The sequence below is a fragment of the Salmo salar genome, chromosome 02 (assembly GCF_965601325.2).
Source record: "Salmo salar chromosome 02, fSalSal1, whole genome shotgun sequence".
Lineage (NCBI taxonomy): Eukaryota > Metazoa > Chordata > Actinopteri > Salmoniformes > Salmonidae > Salmo > Salmo salar.
Window position 1 is genome coordinate 32,437,882 of NC_138292.1, and position 6,955 is coordinate 32,444,836.

At 41.5% G+C, this 6,955-nt stretch overlaps 1 non-coding gene across 1 annotated transcript; it reads right to left on the bottom strand.

Annotated features, from left to right (window-relative positions):
• Window positions 1–3,315: 3,315 nt before the first annotated feature.
• On the bottom strand, window positions 3,316–3,388 carry trnat-ugu (transfer RNA threonine (anticodon UGU)). The gene has a single exon. It is a non-coding gene; the product is annotated as a tRNA-Thr (tRNA).
• Window positions 3,389–6,955: the final 3,567 nt, after the last annotated feature.

The window sequence follows — 6,955 nt, forward strand, 5'->3', positions numbered from 1 at the left end:
AACAGAGTGGCTGCATTTATACTCTGACACACACACACAACAAAAAATATCAAATGCAACATGTAACAATTTCAAAAATGTTACTGAGTTTTACAGTTCATATAAGGAAATCAGTCAATTGAAATAAATTAATTTGGACCTAATCTATAGATTTCACATGACTGGGAATACAGATATGCATCTGTTGGTCACAGATACCAGCGTGCCAGTGGCCATCAAAGGTGAGCATTTGCCCACTGAAGTCAGTTACGACGCCAAACTGCAGTCAGGTTAAGACCCTGGTGAGGATGATGAGCACGCAGATGAGCTTCCCTGAGACAGTTTCTGACAGTTTGTGTAGAAATTCTTTGGTTCTGCAAACTCACAGCTTCATCAGCTGTCTGGGTGGCTGGTCTCAGACGATCCCACAGGTGAAGATGCCGGATGTGGAAGTCATGGACTGGCGTGGTTACATGTGGTCTGCGGTTGTGAGGTCGGTTGGACGTACTGACAAAGGGAGAGTGAAACAAATGCTCAAGTAGGGCTGCTTTCCTACTGCCATATACATTGATCTCTACCAGAAAAAGATCAATGAAAATAAAATGCAGAAACAAAACAAATCTGTAGTGGTGACATGATCAAATACAACGACATCCACAGATTCCACACATTCATCTCATATGTCAACATTGATTGCATTGGTCTCTCAAGCAAGGCCCTTCCCCCTGGGGACAAAGCTCCACACACGCCCCACCCCAGCTCCCGACCTAGGCATTAAAGATGTTAATAAATATATCTGCCCACAGGTGGAACAGTAGGCTACTCTGCCGAATTTCAATGATGTGTTGTCTGTCCATCAAATCGTGCGGCGTTGAATGATCATTGAGAAGCAAAACAGTTGTATGTTATTTATGGTTAATACGCACATTGTTTTGCTCCAATGCAATGTGTAGACAAGGCTGCATGTTAGGCTACACGTAGGCAGTGTAGTGCTGCCGGAGCACACGTCAGCCAGGCCGAAGCATATGACCCCTCATGGAAGGCCCCAGCGCGATCTGAACTCACAACCCCTGGTTTACAAGACCAGTGCACTAACCATTGAGCCATGACTGATAGAGGTCGACCGATTAATCAGAATGGCCGATTTCAAGTTTTCATAACAATCGGTATTTTTGGCCACCGATTTGCCAAATTTTAATTTTAATTTTTTTTACACCTTTATTTAACTAGGCAAGTCAGATTAAGAACAAATTCTTATTTACAATGACGGCCTAGAAACGGGGGTTAACTGCCTTGTTCAGGGGGGATTCGTTTTTGCAACCTTCGGTTACCAGTCCAACGCTCTAACCACCTGCCTTACATTGCACTCCACAAGGATTAACAGGCTGACTACCTGTAACGCGAGGGCAGCAAGAAGCAAAGGTAAGTTGCTAGCTAGCATTAGACTTATAAAAAACTAACATAATCACTAGTTAACTACACATGGTTGATGATATTACTAGTTTATCTAACGTGTCCTGCGTTGCATATGATCGATGCGGTGCCTGTTAATTTTCATTGAATCACAGCCTACTTCGACAAACGGGTGTTGATTTAACAAGCGCATTTGCGAAAAAAGTACTGTCGTTGCACCAATGTACCTAACCATAAACATCAATGCCTAACAGGAATATTTAGACTTAGTCACCCGTTAGATAAAATACGGAACGGTTCCGTATGTCACTGAAAGAAAAAATCTTTTGTTTTCGAGATGATAGTTTCCAGATTCGACCATATTAATGACCCAAGGCTCGTATTTCTGTGTGTTTATTATATTATAATTAAGTCTATGATTTGATAGAGCAGTCTGACCGAGCGGTGGTAGACAGCAGCAGGCTTGTAAGCATTCATTCAAACAGCCCTTCGCTGTGCTTCAAGCATTGCGCTGTTTATGACTTCAACCTGGGTGGGTATAATTTGTGGAACGTTCCAACAGGAATCTATTCCAAAAACTTCGTAAATAACAAGGTTTCCAAAAAACAACGCATACAAAGTTGTATAGCGGCAGAATAAGATACCGGGTAGGGAGTGGTCTATTTCATTGCGTTTTTCACTCATCACGTTTATTCCGAAAAATGTCTGTCCTCACATGTCTGTTTGCCTATGGACAAACATTAAGAATAAGCTACGTGGTGAGTTGATGCCTATTCGGCAGCTAGTAGGTTTGTATGCGTTGCTACTTTGTATGCGTTGCTACTTTGTATGCGTTGTTGGTTGGCAACCTTTTACTTTACGTTTTTTGGAACAGATTCCTGTTGGAACGTTCCACAAATTAAACCCACCCCTTCAAGCCTATCAACTCCCAAGATTAGGCTGGTGTAACCGATGTGAAATGGCTAGCTAGTTAGCCGGGTGCACGCTAATAGCGTTTCAAACGTCACTCGCTCTGAGACTTGGAGTAGTTTTTTCCCTTCCTCTGCATGGGTAACGCTGCTTCGAGGGTGGCTGTTGTCGATGTGTTCCTGGTTTGAGCCCAGGTAGGAGCGAGGAGAGGGACGGAAGCTATACTCTTACACTGGCAATACTAAAGTGCCTATAAGAACATCCAAAAGTCAAAGGTATATGAAATACAAATAGTATAGAGAGAAATAGTCCTATAATTCCTATAATAATATAATAACTACAACCTAAAACTTCTTACCTGGGAATATTGAAGACTCATGTTAAAAGGAACCACTAGCTTTCATATGTTCCCATGTTCTGAGCAAGGCACTTAAACATTAGCTTTCTTACATGGCACATATTGCACTTTTACTTTCTTCTCCAACACTTTGTTTTGCATTATTTAAACCAAACATGTTTCATTATTTATTTGAGGCTAAATTGATTTTATTGATGTATTATATTAAGTTAAAATAAGTGTTCATTCAGTATTGTTGTAATTGTCATTATAAAAAAAAGAGAAAATAATAAAAATAAAATAATAATAATAATAAAATAAAAAAATCGTCCGATTAATCGGTATCTGCGGTTTTTGGTCCTCCAATAATCGGTATCGGCGTTGAAAAATCATAATCGGGCGACCTCTAATGACTGATGCCATAAAACCCAGTAACTCGCCACAAAAATGTAACAGTAAGTTTAAATGTTCTTCTGGGTGTTTGTGAAAGCTTGCATCGATAATGTCAAATGGTTACATGTTAACCTGATAGAAATGTAATTTCTGTGCTGGTTATTCTGTTGACACGAGACAAATTACTACAACAACGTAATTCTTCACAAGGTATGTATACATGAGGAGCAGAATTTAACACAAATCGGGAATGTACTGGATTAAAACATGTGACCCTTTAGTCAAGGCCCCAGCGAGAATTGAACTCGCGACCCCTGGTTTACAAGACCAGTGCTCTAACCACTGAGCTATGGAGCCTTACCTACTCACACCTTGAGACAACAGGTAATTTACATATCACAACAGATCTTGCCAATTCACAGACAGAAGGCCACACCTCATGCCACTCACTCCACCACACAGCTGTTAGTGCAGTCTGGCCCAACCAGCTAAACAGGCTGCTAGCATATGAAGCAAAGTCAACTACTCTAGGCTTGAGTGTCTGCTGGTTTTCAGTCTTTGCATTACATCATGATCTACACTCACCTCATCTCTGTGGCACTGCCAGGACTTGCCACTAGAGAGCAGCAACAGACCATAAAATGCATTGCCATTGACAGAGAACATCTACGCCTACAAATGATCGCTGCATTTTATTGTCTGTTGCTGCGCTCTAGTGGCGAGTCCTATCAGAGCCACAGAGAGTTTATTAGTCACATGAGCAGGGTTGCAGATGTAAATGCAGGGTACAGTGAACATCTTAAGCTCTTACAGTCCATTGGGTGGGGGCAGGTTAAATATCAGTTGAGATGGGGGGGGTGTGTCCAATCGGGGGAGCATCAATGTATAAACTTAATCTCCACTACAAAAAGCATCTAGACATTATCTCCCACTTCTTTTAGACTAGCGTTTAGTTCTCAACAGCAAAGATTTGTATAAACCGGTCTGTCTCTCTGACGTTTCCAATATTGAATTGCAATCTTTTTATTTAACCAGGTAGGCTAGTTGAGAACAAGTTCTCACCGTCTCACTATCTCCACCGTCCCATATAAAGTGAATGTGTCCGAACGAGACAGACCGCAAATTAAGCTGGTTATCATACAGTAGCAACATACAAAATATTTTTCAGTCAGCTGGCTAAATCAATACTTGATTGCAAAAACTAAAATGGATGAGTGGAACATTTCTTTTGATCTTCTGGCAGCATGACTATGAATGATTGGGAAAAAGAGATGGCAATAAAACCCAGGCATGCAGATTTGGGGGATACTGCATTGAATGACCTAGAGAGTAAAGCCACAATGAATAAAAACAGTTAAGAATACAAACTAGGCTGTGCATTGCTTCGAGGGCTGGCTAGCAGAGAAGAAAAAAAAGTTGTTGACTTAAACTGTCACTAAGGAAGAGTTTAACCTGTTGGGGCTAGGGGGCAGTATTTGCACGGCCGGATAAAAAATGTACCCGGTTTAATCTGGTTACTACTCCTGCCCAGTAACTAGAATATGCATATAATTAGTAGATTTGGATAGAAAACACTCTAAAGTTTCTAAAACGGTTTGAATGGTGTCTGTGAGTATAACAGAACTCATATGGCAGGCCAAAACCTGAGACGATTCCATGCAGGAAGTGGAAATCTGATTTGTGGAATCACCTTCAACACTTTGCCTATGAAACACACCATGAGTTAGGATTCATCCACTAGATGTCAAGTCTTTACAAAGTGGTTTGAGTCTTCTCCGGTAGAAACTGACCGAACGAGAGGCCTGGAAAGTTGGTCATAGGGGGAGGGCCATTACTACGACGCGGGCGCCCGTGGGTACCCTTTCGTTCCGAAACGTTTAGTAAGACAATGCAATCGTCCGCCTTGAATATTATTGAAGCTCTGATTGAAAAAGGCGCTAAAGATTTGTTATACAACGTTTGACATGTTTGAACAAACGTAAATAAATATTTTTTGCACATTCGTGACGACAAGTCCCGCGCTTCAGTACATTATGAGTAGCCTTCGGAACGCGCTAACAAGAAGGAGCTATTGGGACATAAATTATTAACTTTTTCGAACAAAACTACATTTGTTGTGGACCTGGGATTCCTGGAAGTGCCTTCTGATAAAGATAATCAAAGGTAAGGGAATATTTACAATAGTATATTTGATTTTAGATGGTTCCAAGATGGCGCTAACCTGTATCGCCTAGCCTATTTTTCTGAGCATAGCACCTCGTTTATTGCAAAGTGTGATTACCCAGTAAAGTTATTTTTAAATCTGGCAATGCGGTTGCATTCAAGAGATGTTAATCTATAATTCTTTGAATGACAATATTACATTTTAACAATGTTTTCGAATAGTAATTTTGTAAATTGTAGCGCTGATCACCGGAAGCATTTGAGGGAAAATATTTTCTGAACGTCACGCACCAGTGTAAAATGCTGTTTTTATATATAAATATGAACTTTATCGAACAAAAAAATGCATGCATTGTGTAACATGATGTCCTAGGAGTGTCATCTGAGAACTCCAAAACTTCCAGGCTCTGAATCCCAGTACACCAAGGGGTCTGGTCCAGAAAGTGTGGTTTGACCTCCAGTTACATCTTGGTCGAATAGGAAAAGAGGGGAACAGACAACTAAAGCCCAACTCATTCCTTGTAAAAAACAGAGGAGAACAGTCTAAGGTATGTTGTTCATAGCCTGTGTGTTATTTCTAAGTTGCACTCGTAATTAGGCTACTGGAAAACAATATTATAACATCGCATTCTCTCAGTTACGCCACTCTCGCATATAACGAGGCCACAAAGAATTGTCTGGACCCAAGGGAGAGGGGCAGGGACTCCAAGAGGGGATTCGTGTTTGAGCAGCCAGGGAACCCACTATGCCCGGTGGCATGACTAGATAAATATCTATCGAATTGCATGGAGAATGCCCTTGCATTTTAGCTCCACCCAAGGAGAGGAGTGTATCGGGGACTTGATCTGGTACACGTTAGAGCCGATGGGAGTCACAAATGTATTAACTCACGGCCTGTTTGCAATTATATGGTGTTGTTTAGTCTGGGAATCAGTGATTTACTGTCTAAATTGGTCTGGGTTCAGTTCAGCTGTCCTGTTGCACTTACCCAATATGACCACTAGAGGGTACCAAACATCCAGAAGAGTGCCTGCTTTCTCCACCACACACTGCATGCAGAAAACACAATGTTTTAGGTCTGGGAGAAGAAAAAAAAAATCTACCCCCCCCCCCCCGGGGGGAGAAAAGTTGGAAACGCTTCCGGTTATGCATGTCATCCTAATCTTCTCTGTATCATTCCAAGCACAAATAGTCAATTTTTACAGACTCTACCTTTAGGACCAGACTAGACTAGCAGTCTCATTTGACAGTTAATCTCTGGAACCACCCTGATACTCACAATTACTTAAAACACAGTCAACCACCGCAATACACACACAGCACTTTTGGAGGTGCTATCTAAAAGATTCTAACAGTTGCCTTCTACAGAGCCGGAGAGCAGGCTGGGGGTTATGTAGAGTAGCGGGCTGTGCTGGGCCTGTGATTGGTGTCGTTTGACAAAAACCAGGCTGTATACCCCCCCTCCCTCCCTTCCCCCATAACACTATTTGCTAGGCTAGTAGAAAATAAACTTATCTTAAATCTTTATCTAATGGCATCTTTTACATAGAGTTATGACAGATCAAGCTTAGTGTGTGTGCCTTGAACTCGTTCACATATGTAAACAGCAGAAACTCTTACCAACAAGGAGGGTTATGAACTAAAGACATTTGTGCTACACTCAGAATTCGCCATCTTGGATTCTTTTTAAACCAGTCTTCTTTCACGTCCGCTTGTGTAGTACTCATTTTGTCCGCCAGATGGGGCTCCATCCACAGCAAA